This window comes from Aphis gossypii, unplaced genomic scaffold (assembly GCF_020184175.1).
Source record: "Aphis gossypii isolate Hap1 unplaced genomic scaffold, ASM2018417v2 Contig00213_ERROPOS63693, whole genome shotgun sequence".
Lineage (NCBI taxonomy): Eukaryota > Metazoa > Arthropoda > Insecta > Hemiptera > Aphididae > Aphis > Aphis gossypii.
Window position 1 is genome coordinate 20,771 of NW_026083029.1, and position 22,686 is coordinate 43,456.

Genomic DNA, 22,686 nt, shown 5'->3' on the forward strand with positions numbered 1-22,686 from the left:
AGGTACGACCATGACCATGAGTTTGTCTGATGATAACACTTCCTTAAAGGTTATCATAATATTATGAACTTAAAAGTTAAATTAAATTAAAATAAACATAGATAATAGAAGAATTCTATTATCTATGCTATTGCCACGTCTTGGGGGACTAAGAAACCGCCTTTTCACAAATATATCCGTGTGCCTTTCTCTCTTCCACATTTAAAGACCGCGACCACTCGCATTATATGCTTTAACATGGCCTATTCATTCTTATACTATCTATGAAAATAAACGTCTTATTATTTCAATCAATTTGATGTTATTAAGACATTGTAGTTATTGTGTTTAAATTGTTGTCAACTGGTTGTTATGTTTGGAAATGTTTGCATTAGTTTATCAGAGGATGTAATTTCGATAATTTTGTAAGTACCTACCTACATTTATCTATTGACACTTAAAACTTAAAATATACTTTATATTATACTTATATTAAATAGGATATTATGATCTATTTTCATCAATCAGTTTAAGACAAAATTTATTGAAAAGTATGGTAATTAATTAGAATAAAGCAAATTTTTAATTAAGTACCTACTTGTCCTACTCTAAAAGTCATTTTTACATTTGTAACCTGTCTAATACTTTTAAATTAGCTTTTTCATCACAGTTTAATGTGTATTTTTCATTTATTTACGTAATTTTTATTATTATCTTTATTTTAATGAAAAGTGGAAATTCAACAAATTTCACCACCTAAATATTTAATTTTGGTACTTAGTATATTTTACATTATTTTACTTTAATTCTTGACTCATGAGTAATAATTTCATAGAAATCAACTATCTATTTACTCAATAAATATTTGCATTAATAGTTTTTTGTTGGTTTGTATCAACAAAATTATAAAGTTTATAACTTTTTAGTCTATATTTTATAAAGTCATTCATATAAAAGCCACCGTTTTGAGCTTATGTATACCTTATATTATTTTCTAATAATAAGTTTAAACACTGGTCACATTTAATATTGTAATAAACATAGCAAAATAGTGTTAAAAACCTTTGTTATGATTTATTATTTGATTAAACTAGTTTTAAACCTCTGACATGAACCAAACTTCTGTAAGTTTAATTAACTATGCTTAATAAAAATATAATTATTATTACTTTATATAATTTATAAACAATAAGTTTCTATATTGATTTAACTTTTTAAAGACTTGCAGTTGAATTGTACAAGGTTATTTACATAGAAGCAACTTGTTTTTAAACTTACTTGAGCACATAACTATTAAACATAATTAATATTTCAAACAATTATTTTAGTTTATCATACATATTATCTTGATAGGTCTCTTATTCTATAGTAAAGTGTTCTAATTTGCAACAATAATTTGTCCTAATATCAAAATTGTACACATTTAAAATATTTTCACATTCATTAAAATTGAATTATAAGTTTTAAATTTGATAGTCTTTAAAAATCAATGAATTTGCTTAGAAATTTAGTTTACCTACCATATATTTATCTTATTTTAATGCATCTACTCAGAATATATTATGATGATCTTTTAGTGATGGAATTGGACATAATAGATACGGTACCTACTACCTAATTATGTTTGATGTCATGATTGGGACTTAGATGTTGTTATAATTAAAGTAATATCTTTTAGTATTATATTATAATAATATAGAATTTAATACTTGTAGTTTGTACAACTATTTGATTTTTAAGCTTGAAAAAAATTATAACTTTAAAATGTAATTATTAAAATAGTGTGTGTAGTCAGTGTTGAGGAAGTTACTGTTTTTTGGTAATTAAATTAAATTACTAATTCTTTATCAAAATTGTAACTAAATTATTATTAGGTTGCTTTTTCTTTTATTTGTCAAGTTACATTTCTTTAGAGTTTAAAAAATACCTCAATTACAATAGAAGTTACTATTTTTTTCTAAAATATTACCGGAGCTTAATATAACCATGTGTTCAATACGACAATACATATTTACTAAAATAAACTCTTTACACACTACCTATAAGCACTTGATCAAAGTTAATTTGTGTTAAATGCAATGTCTATATTATAAGTAGTATATTTATGGTTATTAACTCACAAACTATTTACCAAAGTGAGATGCCCTCATCATCTAGACTATCTAGGTCTCCATATGAAAGGTGAGAAGAATACAATATGTATATAAAAATCAAAATAAATATATTGATATGTACATGGATTAAACTACATTAATTTTAAAAGCTTATACTATCAAAATTACTAATAATATTAAAAAAATAAATAAAAATAAATTAGGAGGCTTCAGTCGTTCAGTCTATTTCAATTACTACTCCTTGTTCAGAACTGGTACCAGCTTGTTGCGGCTGTACTTGATTTTTTTTTTCCAACTTGTCTCTTTTTGTTGGTGGTTCTTCATCGTTACTATCTAAATCCACACAATCAATATGTTTTACTTTAGTATGACTACTACTGGTGCTTTTTGTTTCTTTAAAAGCTTTCCATGTGCCATCAGCCAAAATTTCAATTTCTTTACTCCAGTTGTTAAGTGTTGAACTTGAAAGAACTTCTAAAAAGTAATTTTCAATTTCTATATCGTCATACAAACAAAGTTTATTGCATGTTGGGCACATCCAAGTTGGCTTCTTCTCATTCATTAAAAGAAACGTCCTAGCATCGAAACATTGTAAATGATCACAATTTATAGATTTTGCGGGTATCTTCATTCTAGTTTTACTCAATGGACACACTAAAGAAACACGATAAGAAGTAGTAGCTAAATCTGGATCATTATCTACTAACTTATTAATTATATAGTTTCGGGTTTCTTCTGATATCCTCCCACCTTTGTCTTGAAGTTTGTTTATTAATGTATCCACGGTTAATTTTTTTACTAGAAACATAGCAAAAACATATTTTTTTCCATCAGGAATCCAATTAATTGTGATGTTATTGGCAACTATTGTAGAAAGTTTGAACATTTCAGTGCAATTGATAGGCCTTGCAGTTCGTTAGACTCAGTTCCTGGTCGAGTATTAGGAGCAGTTGGTGGTAATGGACAGGCTTTCCCACCAACTCGTATGTGTAGTCCAAGAGGCATGTAATCTGGTGACTCATTAGGTACAGGCTCTATCAACTGACAAATTCGAATTTGGAACTGATTACGATATTCATTTTTCCCTTGAGAAATATCACGATTTGTGGCTACGAGATTGACATGTTCGAGTGACAGAGTATGTTTGAATTTAGCTTCTTTCATATCTGAAATAAAATAGATATTATGAACATAATTAAAATAAAAAAATAATTATAAAATATTGTTACCTCTAGAAACGTTTAATAATGTACATCTGCCCGTGTCAGTTAGAAGAGTTGGCTTAATGACTTCATCAATAACTTCATAAAATGGTAGCTTTTTGAATTTAATTTGAGCTACAGTTTCAATAGATGGTGTGCAAGAATTATTTCCGCTAGCCGATGTTCCTAATCCTAATGCATCTTGTGCTACAATACTAATTTGTGTTTTTGGGGATAATTGATATGACACTGTGGTACTAGTTCTGGATGGTTGATAATTGCCAGCAGCTATATACTGAGTGTTATTATTGACCATATTGTTAGCAGGAATAGAATTTGATATGTGATTACTAGGGCTAGGATTTATATGCAATAAAAAATTGTAAAATATGCATTTTATTTACCAAAATATGCAAAAATATGCAAAAACAAATTTTTATTATTTCTAGAGTATTATTATTTATCATAATTCAAAATTGTATTATTATTACATTAAAATATTGAATATTAGTTTATATTATATCATTATTACATGCTACTATAATGTGTTGTTTCAATAATTTTCAAATACAAACATCCAGCGATTTGAACGTAAAATAGATTTATACTGACTAAAACTCCTTTCCACATCACACAAGGTTATTGGTGCATATTTTAAATAATGCGATTTATCCTGGAGTTAATCAATATCGATTTCTTAGATAGATAATATTTATACTTTATATTTACAATAATTCGACGGATAAACCAAAAATTATCGATTTTATGAAAAAAAACACCATTTAAAATTAACAATAAATTATAAAAATTTGAAAATTTAAGTTAAAAAAAGTCAAAATTCCAAAAATCTATAAATATGCAATTATATGCATTGTGTTCAAAATATGCAAAAATATGCAAAAATAAATTGGTTCTATTTAAACGAGAATAAGCCAAATCGTGGACAAATCTGACAACCATTAAATTTGGACTTAAGGAAAAAAACATGCAAATGCATATAAATCCTAGCCCTAGTGATTACCATACATGCCTCTTTGCATAGTGGGCATAACTTGAGGTAATTCAGCTTGTACCATATGCGTTGATTGTTGAGGATATTGTAGTGGTTGGTATATTCTTTTTGATGGTTTCTGTAATAAGCTGCGCAATATAATACTATTATCATCAGTAAGCAAATTCAAGGAACGATAAATTTCATATATTTTTGCTATATATGCTGGAATGTTAATGTAAGCTGGTCTAGTCCTTAACAATTCAAGTGCTCGATCTTTTAATTCGGATTTTTATCCACTTGTATTTAGACCAAAAGCTCCCAATAGTGTTTGCAGATCAATAAGCCGGAAACTGTTCAGCATGGTTCTATCATCTTCGTCAACGGAGTAATTATTCATATTCATGGTCACTAAAAAAAAAAATTTTAATTTATAGTTGTAGGTAATAATCACATAATAAGAATAAATTCATCATCTTTAAAATATAATATATAATATGGGATGTTATATCAGTAACTTTTTTAGATTTGTGATAAATTAAAACTATGGTACTTAACCAGATAAAATCCTGCAAAGGGAGACAAATATTTGAAAGCTTGTCTCAGGACAAATCAATATGATTTTTTTGGATACTACATGTCTAGATAAGCTCAAAAAAGCAAACTCAAGTTAGTTAAAGAGTTGTACTTTTCTTCAAGTTTACAGCTAGCATAACATAATTATATTACTAATAATTATAAATAAGATATAATTATTATTTTATTTTTAAAAAAAAAAAACTGAATAATTATTACTTATTTGCCTAATTAAGGGTGACGCTCTACAGTCAATAATAAAGACAATATAAAAAATTGAATCTAAAAAAATGAATCGAAAGATTGTCTATTTTTATGAAAAAAACCCAAATGAACCTATTAAATGAAAAATTTCTTGAAGGTAATTACACATTATGTGTTTTAGACTTTTACTTTATTTATGTATAAATATTATATTATATAGGTGATTTTAATATAATTTGTAATGAACTTTAATTTGTAAGTTTAAACAAAAATATTTTGATTTTAAAAATAGCCATTAATATTAAACTGTTTACATTATAATTAAATTTATTAAATGAATAAAAAATAATAATTTAAATGTAAAAGTTGTTGTTGTTAGTACCTAATAGTTACTGATTTTATTACGATTTATATTAATTGTATTTATTATATTACTTCTTTTATTGAATGCAACAAATTCTTAAATCCTTGAAAATGCATCATTATTATGCAGGAAAATTTACCTTTGTCTAGTACATTAAATCTTAAGTTTAGAGATATTTAAATTATATTTCAAAGGTGGTAGTATAGATCTTAAATTGTTTATAATTAAAATTAAAATAAATTTGTTTAATCTTTAATAGGAATATTATATTATATTAATTATAGCATAATAGTATAGGTATCAATGATATTATCATCATAGAATAATAATTTAATAATTGTAGATGTGCAAAATTAATCATTATTATATTAAACTTAATATAATAAACACTTAACTATCTACTTATGTACTCACGTTTACATAATAGAAATAATCTAATCACCAATCCATGTATTATAGTAATAAAATATAATTTGAAAGAAGATAATATAAAATAAAAAATTGTAAATATGAACATTATTAATCATGTTATTCATGTTACCTAGGTATTAATTTATTCAATAACTCAATGTATTTTGTATAGATAACATATTTTAGTTTTAAAATTATATTACAAATAATTTTAATTCTAATAGTGTAATTAATGTTTAATGTTGTGTATTTGTACTATTTAATATATTTTAAAAGTAGAAATAATAATGAATAAAATAATTTTATTACATTCTGTCAGTTTTGAGTTTAATAAGGAATAAATCACATTGATGTTCTAATAAAAGATAATAGTTATAAACAGTATAATACAATATGGTGATGTCAGTATGTGGTATTGGTACAAATATAAGTATAGCTACTGGGGTACATACTTTATTTTAAAAAGGATGTCCGACATAATATGTTGTTATTATTATTTTCTTTAGTTTGTCTTAAAATATTTTTTTTTAACACAATACATATTATTAGTAATAATCACTAAAACATCACTTTTCTAGTTGCTACTCTAGCTAAAGGGTTTTTAATTTTTATACACATACTTTCTCTCAGTTCACGGTTGTCAAATCAGGGCCTGACGTTCATATGTGTTATTTTTTATTAAATTGCATCCCTATCTAAATTTTATATGTAAATTACAATCCGGGTATAATTTATATTTATATAGATATTGGATCAAATTTTTATTTATATGTAAATTAAATCTAATGATATTTTTGCCAAATGAATATTATGTTCAGACTTTAGACAGTCAATATAATTGTATTAATATTAGAATATTGGTATGACTAAAAAATAAAAATATTGGTTCTGCTGTTTGTTGTTAATTATTAAAAACTAATAATTATCAATTAAGTAGCTAAAAAAATCTGTACGATAATTCGCAACCAAAGTTTGAACGAGTAATTTTTATTCGTTTATACAGCTACTTAAAATATTATATCGTATTTAATATTTATGTTTCTTTCGAAGATCGATGCCAACCACCGCGTCGGCAGTAGGGAAATGGCCTAGAGGCAGGGCACATCACCGGCCCTTGCCCATATTACAGAACACGCCTGGCAGTGGCCAAGTCGGGCTTATAAGTGGTCGTGGCGGTGTAATGCGTGGTCGCACTGGTCGCAGTGAAATTTATGGACGTGATGGACGTGGAGGGCACACATCCACACCGTCCACGACCATTTTCATAGAGGTGTTTAAATCTATTGTTTCTGGGATCGTCTCAGTTGGTTAGTTTCAATAATAAAATATTTAAATAATTAATTTATATAATATTAATATTAGTTAAAAAATAGTCTCTAATATTCTATAATTATTTAAATTTAGTTCAAATGGCTCAGGCTGCCCAACCGCAAACTACAGACACGTTCGATAATGGGGCTCAAAATGTTTTTTGGGGTCGTGGACGAGGACGTGGACGGGGACGGCCACCAGTTATGTGCCACAATTGCAGGGCATTTGGCCATACGAGAAAGTACTGCCCTAACAATTGTAAGTACCTAGACAAATAATTTAAAATTATTATTTATTTTACATTATGTAGTTGTAGTTTCAAATTAACAAGAAAATAACGAATTTCTCCTAACCTTCTGGTAGTCATTAGCGGCATTGGCCGGCAGCAGGGATAACCGAAAAGTACAAATTACTATATATGCTAAAAGTCAAAAAGTCATATATCTATTTAATGGGTAAGTATTATCTTTTCTTAGGCATTTTATGAAAAGTCTGGTGCCACCGAAGCAGTGGATGATGGTAACAACAATAAATTAATTGTTGCTATAACATCTGATCGTGGTCTTTGTGGCGCAGTCCACACAAACGTTGCAAAAACCATTCGTAACGAATCGGGTGCAGAAGCTGTTGAGTCTCCTCAATCAAAAGTATTCTGTGTGGGTGACAAGTCTCGTGCACTTTTGCATGCAGAGGTATTACGATAGAATCAAATAATTAAAATTTAATATTAATCTGCTTTATTTGTGTATTACTATTTGTACACATTATTGATTTTAGTCATACAATTATTTCTCACTTGACTTAATGTAGAATTACATTTATAAATCATAAGTCATATGATTTTTAGCATTTGGTATAAAAATAATTATAGCATAAAATATGTAATTTACAGTTTCAGACGCCCCTTCACCACATCGCAAAATGTTCCGAATTAAAAATAGAGTTTTTGGAGTATGCAGGTGCTCCGGGAACTCTATATATTCTTCCTGTTGAAATCAATAATGCCAGCGAAAATCCCACTTTCCAAAAGTGTTTAGAACATTTTAAATTATCGCCAAGGTAATTTAATCGTTTTATATTTAATTTTTTATCAACGTATAGTTACATTTTTTTTTGTTTTATTTATATTTTTACAGCTTAATAGAGAACGGGAAATGGGCGTCTGTTAGAAAAGGAGAAGTTGCGAAAACAAATAATTGTTTTGTAATTTGGGCCCTTTCTACAAACGATATAAATCTCTTTTAGATTTTGGAAACCCAAATTAACGAAACAAGGAACATGTTCCCTAATTCATTAATTTGGGCATTTCCAAAATCAGAAATGTCGAAATATGTATCATTTGTGTCGTTAGTACGATCACTGTTAGCTGATAATGTACCACAGCGATATAAACTACTAGTATGCGACACCCTCATATGTAAGTTGATCATCGAATTCAATTTATTTACTTATGTAATAATTATGAAAAATATATTATTAATTTCACTAGTTTATAAACTGTCGAAGATCGATGGCAACCACCGCGTCGGCAGTAGGGAAATGGCCTAGAGGCAGGGCACATCACCGGCCCTCGCCCATATTACAGAACACGCCTGGCAGTGGCCAAGTCGGGCTTATAAGTGGTCGTGGCGGTGTAATGCGTGGTCGCACTGGTCGCAGTGAAATTTATGGACGTGATGGACGTGGAGGGCACACATCCACACCGTCCACGACCATTTTCATAGAGGTGTTTAAATCTATTGTTTCTGGGATCGTCTCAGTTGGTTAGTTTCAATAATAAAATATTTAAATAATTAATTTATATAATATTAATATTAGTTAAAAAATAGTCTCTAATATTCTATAATTATTAAATTTAGTTCAAATGGCTCAGGCTGCCCAACCGCAAACTACAGACACGTTCGATAATGGGGCTCAAAATGTTTTTTGGGGTCGTGGACGAGGACGTGGACGGGGACGGCCACCAGTTATGTGCCACAATTGCAGGGCATTTGGCCATACGAGAAAGTACTGCCCTAACAATTGTAAGTACCTAGACAAATAATTTAAAATTATTATTTATTTTACATTATGTAGTTGTAGTTTCAAATTAACAAGAAAATAACGAATTTCTCCTAACCTTCTGGTAGTCATTAGCGGCATTGGCCGGCAGCAGGGATAACCGAAAAGTACCAAATTACTATATATGCTAAGAGTCAAAAAGTCATATATCTATTTAATGGGTAAGTATTATCTTTTCTTAGGCATTTTATGAAAAGTCTGGTGCCACCGAAGCAGTGGATGATGGTAACAACAATAAATTAATTGTTGCTATAACATCTGATCGTGGTCTTTGTGGCGCAGTCCACACAAACGTTGCAAAAACCATTCGTAACGAATCGGGTGCAGAAGCTGTTGAGTCTCCTCAATCAAAAGTATTCTGTGTGGGTGACAAGTCTCGTGCACTTTTGCATGCAGAGGTATTACGATAGAATCAAATAATTAAAATTTAATATTAATCTGCTTTATTTGTGTATTACTATTTGTACACATTATTGATTTTAGTCATACAATTATTTCTCACTTGACTTAATGTAGAATTACATTTATAAATCATAAGTCATATGATTTTTAGCATTTGGTATAAAAATAAATTATAGCATAAAATATGTAATTTACAGTTTCAGACGCCCCTTCACCACATCGCAAAATGTTCCGAATTAAAAATAGAGTTTTTGGAGTATGCAGGTGCTCCGGGAACTCTATATATTCTTCCTGTAGAAATCAATAATGCAAGCGAAAATCCCACTTTCCAAAAGTGTTTAGAACATTTTAAATTATCGCCAAGGTAATTTAATCGTTTTATATTTAATTTTTTATCAACGTATAGTTACATTTTTTTTTGTTTTATTTATATTTTTACAGCTTAATAGAGAACGGGAAATGGGCGTCTGTTAGAAAAGGAGAAGTTGCGAAAACAAATAATTGTTTTGTAATTTGGGCCCTTTCTACAAACGATATAAATCTCTTTTAGATTTTGGAAACCCAAATTAACGAAACAAGGAACATGTTCCCTAATTCATTAATTTGGGCATTTCCAAAATCAGAAATGTCGAAATATGTATCATTTGTGTCGTTAGTACGATCACTGTTAGCTGATAATGTACCACAGCGATATAAACTACTAGTATGCGACACCCTCATATGTAAGTTGATCATCGAATTCAATTTATTTACTTATGTAATAATTATGAAAAATATATTATTAATTTCACTAGTTTATAAACTGTCGAAGATCGATGGCAACCACCGCGTCGGCAGTAGGGAAATGGCCTAGAGGCAGGGCACATCACCGGCCCTCGCCCATATTACAGAACACGCCTGGCAGTGGCCAAGTCGGGCTTATAAGTGGTCGTGGGGGTGTAATGCGTGGTCGCACTGGTCGCAGTGAAATTTATGGACGTGATGGACGTGGAGGGCACACATCCACACCGTCCACGACCATTTTCATAGAGGTGTTTAAATCTATTGTTTCTGGGATCGTCTCAGTTGGTTAGTTTCAATAATAAAATATTTAAATAATTAATTTATATAATATTAATATTAGTTAAAAAATAGTCTCTAATATTCTATAATTATTTAAATTTAGTTCAAATGGCTCAGGCTGCCCAACCGCAAACTACAGACACGTTCGATAATGGGGCTCAAAATGTTTTTTGGGGTCGTGGACGAGGACGTGGACGGGGACGGCCACCAGTTATGTGCCACAATTGCAGGGCATTTGGCCATACGAGAAAGTACTGCCCTAACAATTGTAAGTACCTAGACAAATAATTTAAAATTATTATTTATTTTACATTATGTAGTTGTAGTTTCAAATTAACAAGAAAATAACGAATTTCTCCTAACCTTCTGGTAGTCATTAGCGGCATTGGCCGGCAGCAGGGATAACCGAAAAGTACCAAATTACTATATATGCTAAGAGTCAAAAAGTCATATATCTATTTAATGGGTAAGTATTATCTTTTCTTAGGCATTTTATGAAAAGTCTGGTGCCACCGAAGCAGTGGATGATGGTAACAACAATAAATTAATTGTTGCTATAACATCTGATCGTGGTCTTTGTGGCGCAGTCCACACAAACGTTGCAAAAACCATTCGTAACGAATCGGGTGCAGAAGCTGTTGAGTCTCCTCAATCAAAAGTATTCTGTGTGGGTGACAAGTCTCGTGCACTTTTGCATGCAGAGGTATTACGATAGAATCAAATAATTAAAATTTAATATTAATCTGCTTTATTTGTGTATTACTATTTGTACACATTATTGATTTTAGTCATACAATTATTTCTCACTTGACTTAATGTAGAATTACATTTATAAATCATAAGTCATATGATTTTTAGCATTTGGTATAAAAATAAATTATAGCATAAAATATGTAATTTACAGTTTCAGACGCCCCTTCACCACATCGCAAAATGTTCCGAATTAAAAATAGAGTTTTTGGAGTATGCAGGTGCTCCGGGAACTCTATATATTCTTCCTGTAGAAATCAATAATGCCAGCGAAAATCCCACTTTCCAAAAGTGTTTAGAACATTTTAAATTATCGCCAAGGTAATTTAATCGTTTTTATTTAATTTTTTATCAACGTATAGTTACATTTTTTTTTGTTTTATTTATATTTTTACAGCTTAATAGAGAACGGGAAATGGGCGTCTGTTAGAAAAGGAGAAGTTGCGAAAACAAATAATTGTTTTGTAATTTGGGCCCTTTCTACAAACGATATAAATCTCTTTTAGATTTTGGAAACCCAAATTAACGAAACAAGGAACATGTTCCCTAATTCATTAATTTGGGCATTTCCAAAATCAGAAATGTCGAAATATGTATCATTTGTGTCGTTAGTACGATCACTGTTAGCTGATAATGTACCACAGCGATATAAACTACTAGTATGCGACACCCTCATATGTAAGTTGATCATCGAATTCAATTTATTTACTTATGTAATAATTATGAAAAATATATTATTAATTTCACTAGTTTATAAACTGTCGAAGATCGATGGCAACCACCGCGTCGGCAGTAGGGAAATGGCCTAGAGGCAGGGCACATCACCGGCCCTCGCCCATATTACAGAACACGCCTGGCAGTGGCCAAGTCGGGCTTATAAGTGGTCGTGGCGGTGTAATGCGTGGTCGCACTGGTCGCAGTGAAATTTATGGACGTGATGGACGTGGAGGGCACACATCCACACCGTCCACGACCATTTTCATAGAGGTGTTTAAATCTATTGTTTCTGGGATCGTCTCAGTTGGTTAGTTTCAATAATAAAATATTTAAATAATTAATTTATAATATTAATATTAGTTAAAAAATAGTCTCTAATATTCTATAATTATTTAAATTTAGTTCAAATGGCTCAGGCTGCCCAACCGCAAACTACAGACACGTTCGATAATGGGGCTCAAAATGTTTTTTGGGGTCGTGGACGAGGACGTGGACGGGGACGGCCACCAGTTATGTGCCACAATTGCAGGGCATTTGGCCATACGAGAAAGTACTGCCCTAACAATTGTAAGTACCTAGACAAATAATTTAAAATTATTATTTATTTTACATTATGTAGTTGTAGTTTCAAATTAACAAGAAAATAACGAATTTCTCCTAACCTTCTGGTAGTCATTAGCGGCATTGGCCGGCAGCAGGGATAACCGAAAAGTACCAAATTACTATATATGCTAAGAGTCAAAAAGTCATATATCTATTTAATGTGTAAGTATTATCTTTTCTTAGGCATTTTATGAAAAGTCTGGTGCCACCGAAGCAGTGGATGATGGTAACAACAATAAATTAATTGTTGCTATAACATCTGATCGTGGTCTTTGTGGCGCAGTCCACACAAACGTTGCAAAAACCATTCGTAACGAATCGGGTGCAGAAGCTGTTGAGTCTCCTCAATCAAAAGTATTCTGTGTGGGTGACAAGTCTCGTGCACTTTTGCATGCAGAGGTATTACGATAGAATCAAATAATTAAAATTTAATATTAATCTGCTTTATTTGTGTATTACTATTTGTACACATTATTGATTTTAGTCATACAATTATTTCTCACTTGACTTAATGTAGAATTACATTTATAAATCATAAGTCATATGATTTTTAGCATTTGGTATAAAAATAAATTATAGCATAAAATATGTAATTTACAGTTTCAGACGCCCCTTCACCACATCGCAAAATGTTCCGAATTAAAAATAGAGTTTTTGGAGTATGCAGGTGCTCCGGGAAGCATATTACCATACCATACATTGTTTCACAACCGGGCTCTCCTGATTGGCTGGATTTAAATCACCCGCCGTTTTTATCTTTATCTCATTAAAATATAATCATATCATATTATATCATTAATTAATCAATTAAAATATAATCATATCATATTATATCATTAATTAATCAATTAAAATATAATCATATCATATTATATCATTAATTAATCAATAAATAAAATACAAAATAGAAAAATATACATCACCTACAACTTTATAACTATAGACTATACAACAACTCTACTATAGTGTTTAATACTTATATAAAAATGTATCCTAAATCATTTACCAATAAAATAAAAGAGGAAAAATTAAATTTTATAGAAATTCGAAGTAATTTAAACTCTGTAGATGATATTAAGCAGTGGGTGAATGAATATGGTTCTTTAACAAATACTCACTGGATAGCAAGAAGCTCCATTCCAGCAGGAACCAAAATTTTGTGTTCGTAAGTGTACCTGTGTATAGTGGTATCTACCTATTGGCTATTGGCTACTAGAGTAGATAACTGTGCTATTGGCTATTAGCCTATTACTAATAGACAATAGTCATAGCAGGCACTTGACATCAATTTTGTTAATTACCTATAACTAATCTAAGTATTGGTTTTTTTTGTTAAAAAAAAGTTGAAATTACATAATTATATGTACCTACCTATATGAATGTATTATATAATGATAAATATGATAAAATAAAATTGAAGCTCCAATAATTTATTTATTGTTGTTAAACAGAGTCCTCTGCCTTTTATATAAAGTTACATTGTTTTGCATCCCATGTAGTTTTAATTGTAATGGTTCAATTATATATAAATTCAGTTAGGTGTATTATAATAAAGAAAAATAATATTATAATATGTTTACATATTTTTATATAATGAAAACAATTAAAAATATATTATTATATCATGCAACAATGTTTTATATTATATTAATATTATAATGTATGGTTGTACAAAGAAATTGAGGTACCTCTAATAGTTGGGTATAGTAGCTATGATATTTAATATATTATTATAGTTTATAGGCTATATAAAAAAGATCAGATACTTGCATTGTTTGAAGTTGTAATATTTTATGTATTTGGTTTATTATTAAAAAAAATTAATTATGAAATATAAATAGGTACTGATTTGACATAATATTTTTGGAAAGAAAATTATAATTGCATCAGTATTTATAATGATGGAGCCAAGATTTCCAATATGTTATTACCTCTAGTTTCCATCCTTTCAGTTTAATAATGCAAGTGTATCTTTTTATTTTTTAACAATAATGAATTTTGCAAAATATTGTAAAAACTCTTTTTCTTTTCAAATCATATCTAGTTAAATAAAAACAAAAATAGGTATTTTTATGATTTAAATAATAATGGTCTGGGACGACTATAATACTTGTAATTTTTTTTAATTTATTGACCTAAAGGGGGGGGGGGATCTTCAAATTTTTACACTTTAACCACTGAATGAATGCTGATGTATCATAAGTTAGAGCAAGGACTTTCATGCACTAAAAAATAATTAAATATGCATTTAAAAACATGCACTTTTGCATCAAAAAGTAAAAGTAAAAAATATCAAAATATGCAAAAATATGCACTAAAAATGTTGAGCCTTTGGTCACAGACATTGTGAAATGTGTTGTGTACTTACTCTACATACGAAAAAGTTAACTAGAAAAATGTGTGAATGCATGAAAGTCCTTGCTCTAATCATAACATTATTAAATTATTTACTTTATTTATGGTTAATGGTAACATGTTACCTTAAAATTAAATAATATATTTAACTTATTATTATTTAACTAGTTTAGAGAATAATAAATGATAATTTTAATTTTTAATAATAATACTCATTATAGAAAAAAGTATGTTTGTCATCATAGTAGTTTCCAAAAGGTTTCTAAAGAAGACAATAAGAAAGGAAACTCAAAAAATGCTATGTGCCCAGCATATATATTGTGTAGTATAAAACTTAGTACACCATGGACAAAAAAAACAGATGTTTATGTTAAGGTAAGACCTCAAGATTATTAAAAATAAATATAATTATTTAGGATTGTTATAGTAAAATAAATTATTGTTATTTTTGTATTAACAATCTGCACATATCTTTGTGGCAGGGTGGACAAGTAGGATAATTTAAAGGAAGAATTGACAAACTTGTAAAATACTTAAATAGGTAAATAGGTACTTTTTAGAAATTAAGGAGCATTGAAAACTTTTTTACGAATCAATCATTTAATATTCTATATATAATGTAGGACCAACATTGTAGGTATTAAATAGGTAATTGGTATTATAGGGAATATAGGTGTTCTTGTTTCTGAGAAATAAATAAATAAATAGTTAAAAATAATAATAATAATAATTACAAATATTTGCTTATATAAAAGAAAAAAGTATATTTGGAGATAATAATCTTTAGTATGAACCTATATATTTATATGATTAGGAAGGTTTATTGGCTTCTATTAAAATACATTCAAATCATGGACATACACTACAGACTGCCGAGACATTAAGATTTTTACCAGCTGACAATAATCTGAAGAGTACATTTATTGAATATTTTAATAATGGTTTGGGAATTATTGAATCATCTAAGTACCATGAAAATGTATTGTCCTTGAAACATGGTTTTAAGCAACAGGATTATGCCAATGGTTCACTGAATCCAACATATAGATGTGTACAAAATGGTATGAAACATGGCGGCTCAATAATCTAGGTCCACGTAGTGGTTCTGGATTAATTGAAGTAAATATTTATTCTATTATATTTTCAACAATAATTAATATGTATTACAGTCAATGTATTGACATTTACATTGCTAATATACTATAATAGGTACCTAGATTAATAAATAAATATTAATTATAATGTGTTATTATGTAGAAACTGATAGAAAAAAAAGTGTTATATGAAAAAGATGATATTATTGTTAATTTTAAACAAAACCCATTTGCTGTTGTTATATTGACTCCTATGATGAAAAGAGCACATCTACTAAAAACATCAAGTGATATTGTCTTTGTGGATAGTACATCAGCATGTGATCCAGAAAATCATACCATAACATTTGTATTAGCACCTTGTGCTGCAGGAGCTGTACCATTAGGCATTATAATCACTCAGGGTAATTATTAATTTAACTTCACATTGCATACACAAATGCAGTTTAAAATGAATTTAATAGTTATTGAAAAGGTAGTTAAATGAAATTTGTTAAAACATGCATATTATATGATATTGAAACAAATCAATTTCAATGTTTAAATAAATTATAGAACAATTTATAATGATGAAATGTTTAATTTAATTCATTTTTAAACGCATTTTTTAGTATACAATATTAATTGTTTTTCGTAGGTCAAAGTTATGATGCATATAATAACGGATTCAGTTTATTGAAAGAAGCTCTTCCGGAAAATAAAAGTTTTGGTTCTTGTGGATATCCTAAAATTTTTATGACTGATAATTCTTCTGCTGAAATTAAGGCTCTTCATAATAATTGGCCAAACAGTAGACATTTATTGTGCATATTTCATGTGCTTCAAGCAATTTGGCGTTGGTTATGGGAAGCAAAAAATAATATACCAAAAGAAAGCAGACAAATTTTGATGAAGAAATTCCAAATTACTTTATATGCTAATACTATTGAAAAAGCAGAACAAGCATATCTAGACACAAAAAATCCCAACTATGCAAATTGGAATAAATATATTAGCACATACTGGGAATTTCGATCAAAATGGTGTCTTGCATGGAGGGATGCAACTGTCAATGGTCATCAAACAAATAACTTTTCTGAAATAACTGTTAGGATTTTCAAGGATATAGTTTTATCGAGAGTTAAGGCATATAATGCAATTGCATTAATTGATTTTGCTTGTACAGTTTTGGAAGAATATTACTGTCGCAGATTCAGAGAATTCGCAAACTCTAGAAATTGTAAAGCTAGACTTTTTCTTCAGTCACAATCAAAAAAAGCCAGTACAATTAAACCAGAAAATGTAATCCAAATTTCAGATATTGAATATCAAGTTGTAACTTCTGATGATAAGACTTATGACATAAATACAAGTGTAGGCATTTGCTCATGTGATAAGGGACAATTTGGATCATTTTGTGCTCACCAATGTGCTGTTTATTCATATTATGATGTTGTATCGAAAAATTTTCCTCCAGTCACACCAGAAGATAAACATACCATTTCGGTTCTTGCCCAAGGTGACAAATCTCTACCAATTTCATTCTTTGAATCTTTTTTACCAAATTCTTCTTCTGCACATTCCACTTCTAATAACTATACAGAGTCGAATATTGAAATCCAATCTGAAACTGTGAAAGAACTATTACCAGTAATAAAAAAATGTGATGTACCAGAAACATCACAAACAGATGAAAGTGTATCAATGAAAAATATTATTTCTTTAATGACAAATTTAGATGAGAAATATAATTCTTCTACGTCAGGTCTAAAGATGATTGAATGTCGTTTAAAAAAAATTACATCAGAAGGAATGTGGGAATCATTTTTACACACTGCTGGAGGGGCATCTGTACCACTTCGTAGAAGATCTGGAACTACAATTAAAGTTCAACCTACCACAATTGCTAGGCGTTCATTAACATTAACAAGAGGTAGTAAACGTTTTCCAGTTGGGCGGCCAGCAAAACAGGAAAAATTAATAAATAAAAGAAAAAGAAATCTAGGACACAATATTAAAAATAACCTCCCAAATGCAAAGTCACATGGACGTGGACATTAATATAATTAAGATACAAATTATCTACTTTAATGTTTTTTTATTTACTAAAACTATTAAAATGAAATATTTTCTCAGTGAAAATTATTAATTGTAATATTGTACATTAAGTAAAATTAAATTCAGAACAGTTTCAGTTACAAATTATGATATATAATAGTACTAACTACTAATGACTAATAGTAATAGTTTTTATGTACTAACCTTATACATTTTTTATAATAATTACCATCACTATGAAAAGTTATTAATTTTTGTAGGATAGTTTTTTTGTATTTTATATTTTCCATATTACCTTAAAAATTAGTAGTAGACAATTTCATTTTAAAAATAAATTTACAAAGTCTTATGAACTGAAACTATTAATAATTTATGTTTTATAATAAAGTAGTATACAAAGATCATATTATATTATAGGTATACAAACAACAGTCACCAATATGTGACATTCGTCATCAATATGTAAGGCAAAGGAAGATAATAAAATACAAGTAAATAATAATAATATAAAAAAGTGTTACTACTTACTAAGTACTAAGTACTAATACACAACAATAAAACTACCTATATAACCATGCACTTGTTAAAAAGTTAAAGTTAAGTTAACATTGTTAATAATACTAAACGGTTTGGTAAGTATTTATGGTAACTTAAAAATCATAGAGTTAAATTTTTTTAAAACTGAAATTGCCACAGCTAATACCTACTAATTAATAATTATTTTTATTATATTATTATAAATTGTAGCTATAGTAGAGACAGTAATAGAGTAAGAGTTATAAAGTAATAGTTATAAAGTTGTAGGTGATGTCTATTTTTCTATTTTGTATTTTATTTATTGATTATATTTTAATTGATTAATTAATGATATAATATGATATGATTATATTTTAATGAGATAAAGATAAAAACGGCGGGTGATTTAAATCCAGCCAATCAGGAGAGCCCGGTTGTGAAACAATGTATGGTATGGTAATATGCCTCCGGGAACTCTATATATTCTTCCTGTAGAAATCAATAATGCCAGCGAAAATCCCACTTTCCAAAAGTGTTTAGAACATTTTAAATTATCGCCAAGGTAATTTAATCGTTTTATATTTAATTTTTTATCAACGCATAGTTACATTTTTTTTTGTTTTATTTATATTTTTACAGCTTAATAGAGAACGGGAAATGGGCGTCTGTTAGAAAAGGAGAAGTTGCGAAAACAAATAATTGTTTTGTAATTTGGGCCCTTTCTACAAACGATATAAATCTCTTTTAGATTTTGGAAACCCAAATTAACGAAACAAGGAACATGTTCCCTAATTCATTAATTTGGGCATTTCCAAAATCAGAAATGTCGAAATATGTATCATTTGTGTCGTTAGTACGATCACTGTTAGCTGATAATGTACCACAGCGATATAAACTACTAGTATGCGACACCCTCATATGTAAGTTGATCATCGAATTCAATTTATTTACTTATGTAATAATTATGAAAAATATATTATTAATTTCACTAGTTTATAAACTGTCGAAGATCGATGGCAACCACCGCGTCGGCAGTAGGGAAATGGCCTAGAGGCAGGGCACATCACCGGCCCTCGCCCATATTACAGAACACGCCTGGCAGTGGCCAAGTCGGGCTTATAAGTGGTCGTGGCGGTGTAATGCGTGGTCGCACTGGTCGCAGTGAAATTTATGGACGTGATGGACGTGGAGGGCACACATCCACACCGTCCACGACCATTTTCATAGAGGTGTTTAAATCTATTGTTTCTGGGATCGTCTCAGTTGGTTAGTTTCAATAATAAAATATTTAAATAATTAATTTATATAATATTAATATTAGTTAAAAAATAGTCTCTAATATTCTATAATTATTTAAATTTAGTTCAAATGGCTCAGGCTGCCCAACCGCAAACTACAGACACGTTCGATAATGGGGCTCAAAATGTTTTTTGGGGTCGTGGACGAGGACGTGGACGGGGACGGCCACCAGTTATGTGCCACAATTGCAGGGCATTTGGCCATACGAGAAAGTACTGCCCTAACAATTGTAAGTACCTAGACAAATAATTTAAAATTATTATTTATTTTACATTATGTAGTTGTAGTTTCAAATTAACAAGAAAATAACGAATTTCTCCTAACCTTCTGGTAGTCATTAGCGGCATTGGCCGGCAGCAGGGATAACCGAAAAGTACCAAATTACTATATATGCTAAGAGTCAAAAAGTCATATATCTATTTAATGGGTAAGTATTATCTTTTCTTAGGCATTTTATGAAAAGTCTGGTGCCACCGAAGCAGTGGATGATGGTAACAACAATAAATTAATTGTTGCTATAACATCTGATCGTGGTCTTTGTGGCGCAGTCCACACAAACGTTGCAAAAACCATTCGTAACGAATCGGGTGCAGAAGCTGTTGAGTCTCCTCAATCAAAAGTATTCTGTGTGGGTGACAAGTCTCGTGCACTTTTGCATGCAGAGGTATTACGATAGAATCAAATAATTAAAATTTAATATTAATCTGCTTTATTTGTGTATTACTATTTGTACACATTATTGATTTTAGTCATACAATTATTTCTCACTTGACTTAATGTAGAATTACATTTATAAATCATAAGTCATATGATTTTTAGCATTTGGTATAAAAATAAATTATAGCATAAAATATGTAATTTACAGTTTCAGACGCCCCTTCACCACATCGCAAAATGTTCCGAATTAAAAATAGAGTTTTTGGAGTATGCAGGTGCTCCGGGAACTCTATATATTCTTCCTGTAGAAATCAATAATGCCAGCGAAAATCCCACTTTCCAAAAGTGTTTAGAACATTTTAAATTATCGCCAAGGTAATTTAATCGTTTTATATTTAATTTTTTATCAACGTATAGTTACATTTTTTTTTGTTTTATTTATATTTTTACAGCTTAATAGAGAACGGGAAATGGGCGTCTGTTAGAAAAGGAGAAGTTGCGAAAACAAATAATTGTTTTGTAATTTGGGCCCTTTCTACAAACGATATAAATCTCTTTTAGATTTTGGAAACCCAAATTAACGAAACAAGGAACATGTTCCCTAATTCATTAATTTGGGCATTTCCAAAATCAGAAATGTCGAAATATGTATCATTTGTGTCGTTAGTACGATCACTGTTAGCTGATAATGTACCACAGCGATATAAACTACTAGTATGCGACACCCTCATATGTAAGTTGATCATCGAATTCAATTTATTTACTTATGTAATAATTATGAAAAATATATTATTAATTTCACTAGTTTATAAACTGTCGAAGATCGATGGCAACCACCGCGTCGGCAGTAGGGAAATGGCCTAGAGGCAGGGCACATCACCGGCCCTCGCCCATATTACAGAACACGCCTGGCAGTGGCCAAGTCGGGCTTATAAGTGGTCGTGGCGGTGTAATGCGTGGTCGCACTGGTCGCAGTGAAATTTATGGACGTGATGGACGTGGAGGGCACACATCCACACCGTCCACGACCATTTTCATAGAGGTGTTTAAATCTATTGTTTCTGGGATCGTCTCAGTTGGTTAGTTTCAATAATAAAATATTTAAATAATTAATTTATATAATATTAATATTAGTTAAAAAATAGTCTCTAATATTCTATAATTATTTAAATTTAGTTCAAATGGCTCAGGCTGCCCAACCGCAAACTACAGACACGTTCGATAATGGGGCTCAAAATGTTTTTTGGGGTCGTGGACGAGGACGTGGACGGGGACGGCCACCAGTTATGTGCCACAATTGCAGGGCATTTGGCCATACGAGAAAGTACTGCCCTAACAATTGTAAGTACCTAGACAAATAATTTAAAATTATTATTTATTTTACATTATGTAGTTGTAGTTTCAAATTAACAAGAAAATAACGAATTTCTCCTAACCTTCTGGTAGTCATTATCGGCATTGGCCGGCAGCAGGGATAACCGAAAAGTACCAAATTACTATATATGCTAAGAGTCAAAAAGTCATATATCTATTTAATGTGTAAGTATTATCTTTTCTTAGGCATTTTATGAAAAGTCTGGTGCCACCGAAGCAGTGGATGATGGTAACAACAATAAATTAATTGTTGCTATAACATCTGATCGTGGTCTTTGTGGCGCAGTCCACACAAACGTTGCAAAAACCATTCGTAACGAATGGGGTGCAGAAGCTGTTGAGTCTCCTCAATCAAAAGTATTCTGTGTGGGTGACAAGTCTCGTGCACTTTTGCATGCAGAGGTATTACGATAGAATCAAATAATTAAAATTTAATATTAATCTGCTTTATTTGTGTATTACTATTTGTACACATTATTGATTTTAGTCATACAATTATTTCTCACTTGACTTAATGTAGAATTACATTTATAAATCATAAGTCATATGATTTTTAGCATTTGGTATAAAAATAAATTATGTTGATAGAGCTGACGAAAATTTAGTT

The 22,686-nt window shown here is 29.8% G+C and overlaps 1 non-coding gene and 1 pseudogene across 50 annotated transcripts; one reads left to right on the forward strand and one right to left on the reverse strand.

Annotated features, from left to right (window-relative positions):
* Positions 1–255: 255 nt before the first annotated feature.
* On the forward strand, positions 256–22,686 carry LOC126553343 (uncharacterized). 50 transcript variants are annotated; one of them, XR_007606494.1, is made up of 25 exons: positions 7,623–7,844; positions 8,045–8,211; positions 8,289–8,569; positions 8,642–8,915; positions 9,012–9,176; positions 9,229–9,320; positions 9,396–9,611; positions 9,813–9,979; positions 10,057–10,337; positions 10,410–10,683; positions 10,781–10,945; positions 10,998–11,089; positions 11,165–11,380; positions 11,582–11,748; positions 11,825–12,105; positions 12,178–12,451; positions 12,547–12,711; positions 12,764–12,855; positions 12,931–13,146; positions 20,914–21,080; positions 21,158–21,438; positions 21,511–21,784; positions 21,882–22,046; positions 22,099–22,190; positions 22,266–22,680. It is a non-coding gene; the product is annotated as an uncharacterized LOC126553343 (transcript). The 50 variants fall into 50 exon arrangements; XR_007606496.1 differs by lacking the exon at positions 12,931–13,146 and adding an exon at positions 20,497–20,712; XR_007606501.1 differs by lacking the exons at positions 12,764–12,855; positions 12,931–13,146 and adding exons at positions 20,330–20,421; positions 20,497–20,712.
* Positions 2,184–5,102, reverse strand: LOC114131230 (E3 SUMO-protein ligase PIAS1-like; annotated as a pseudogene).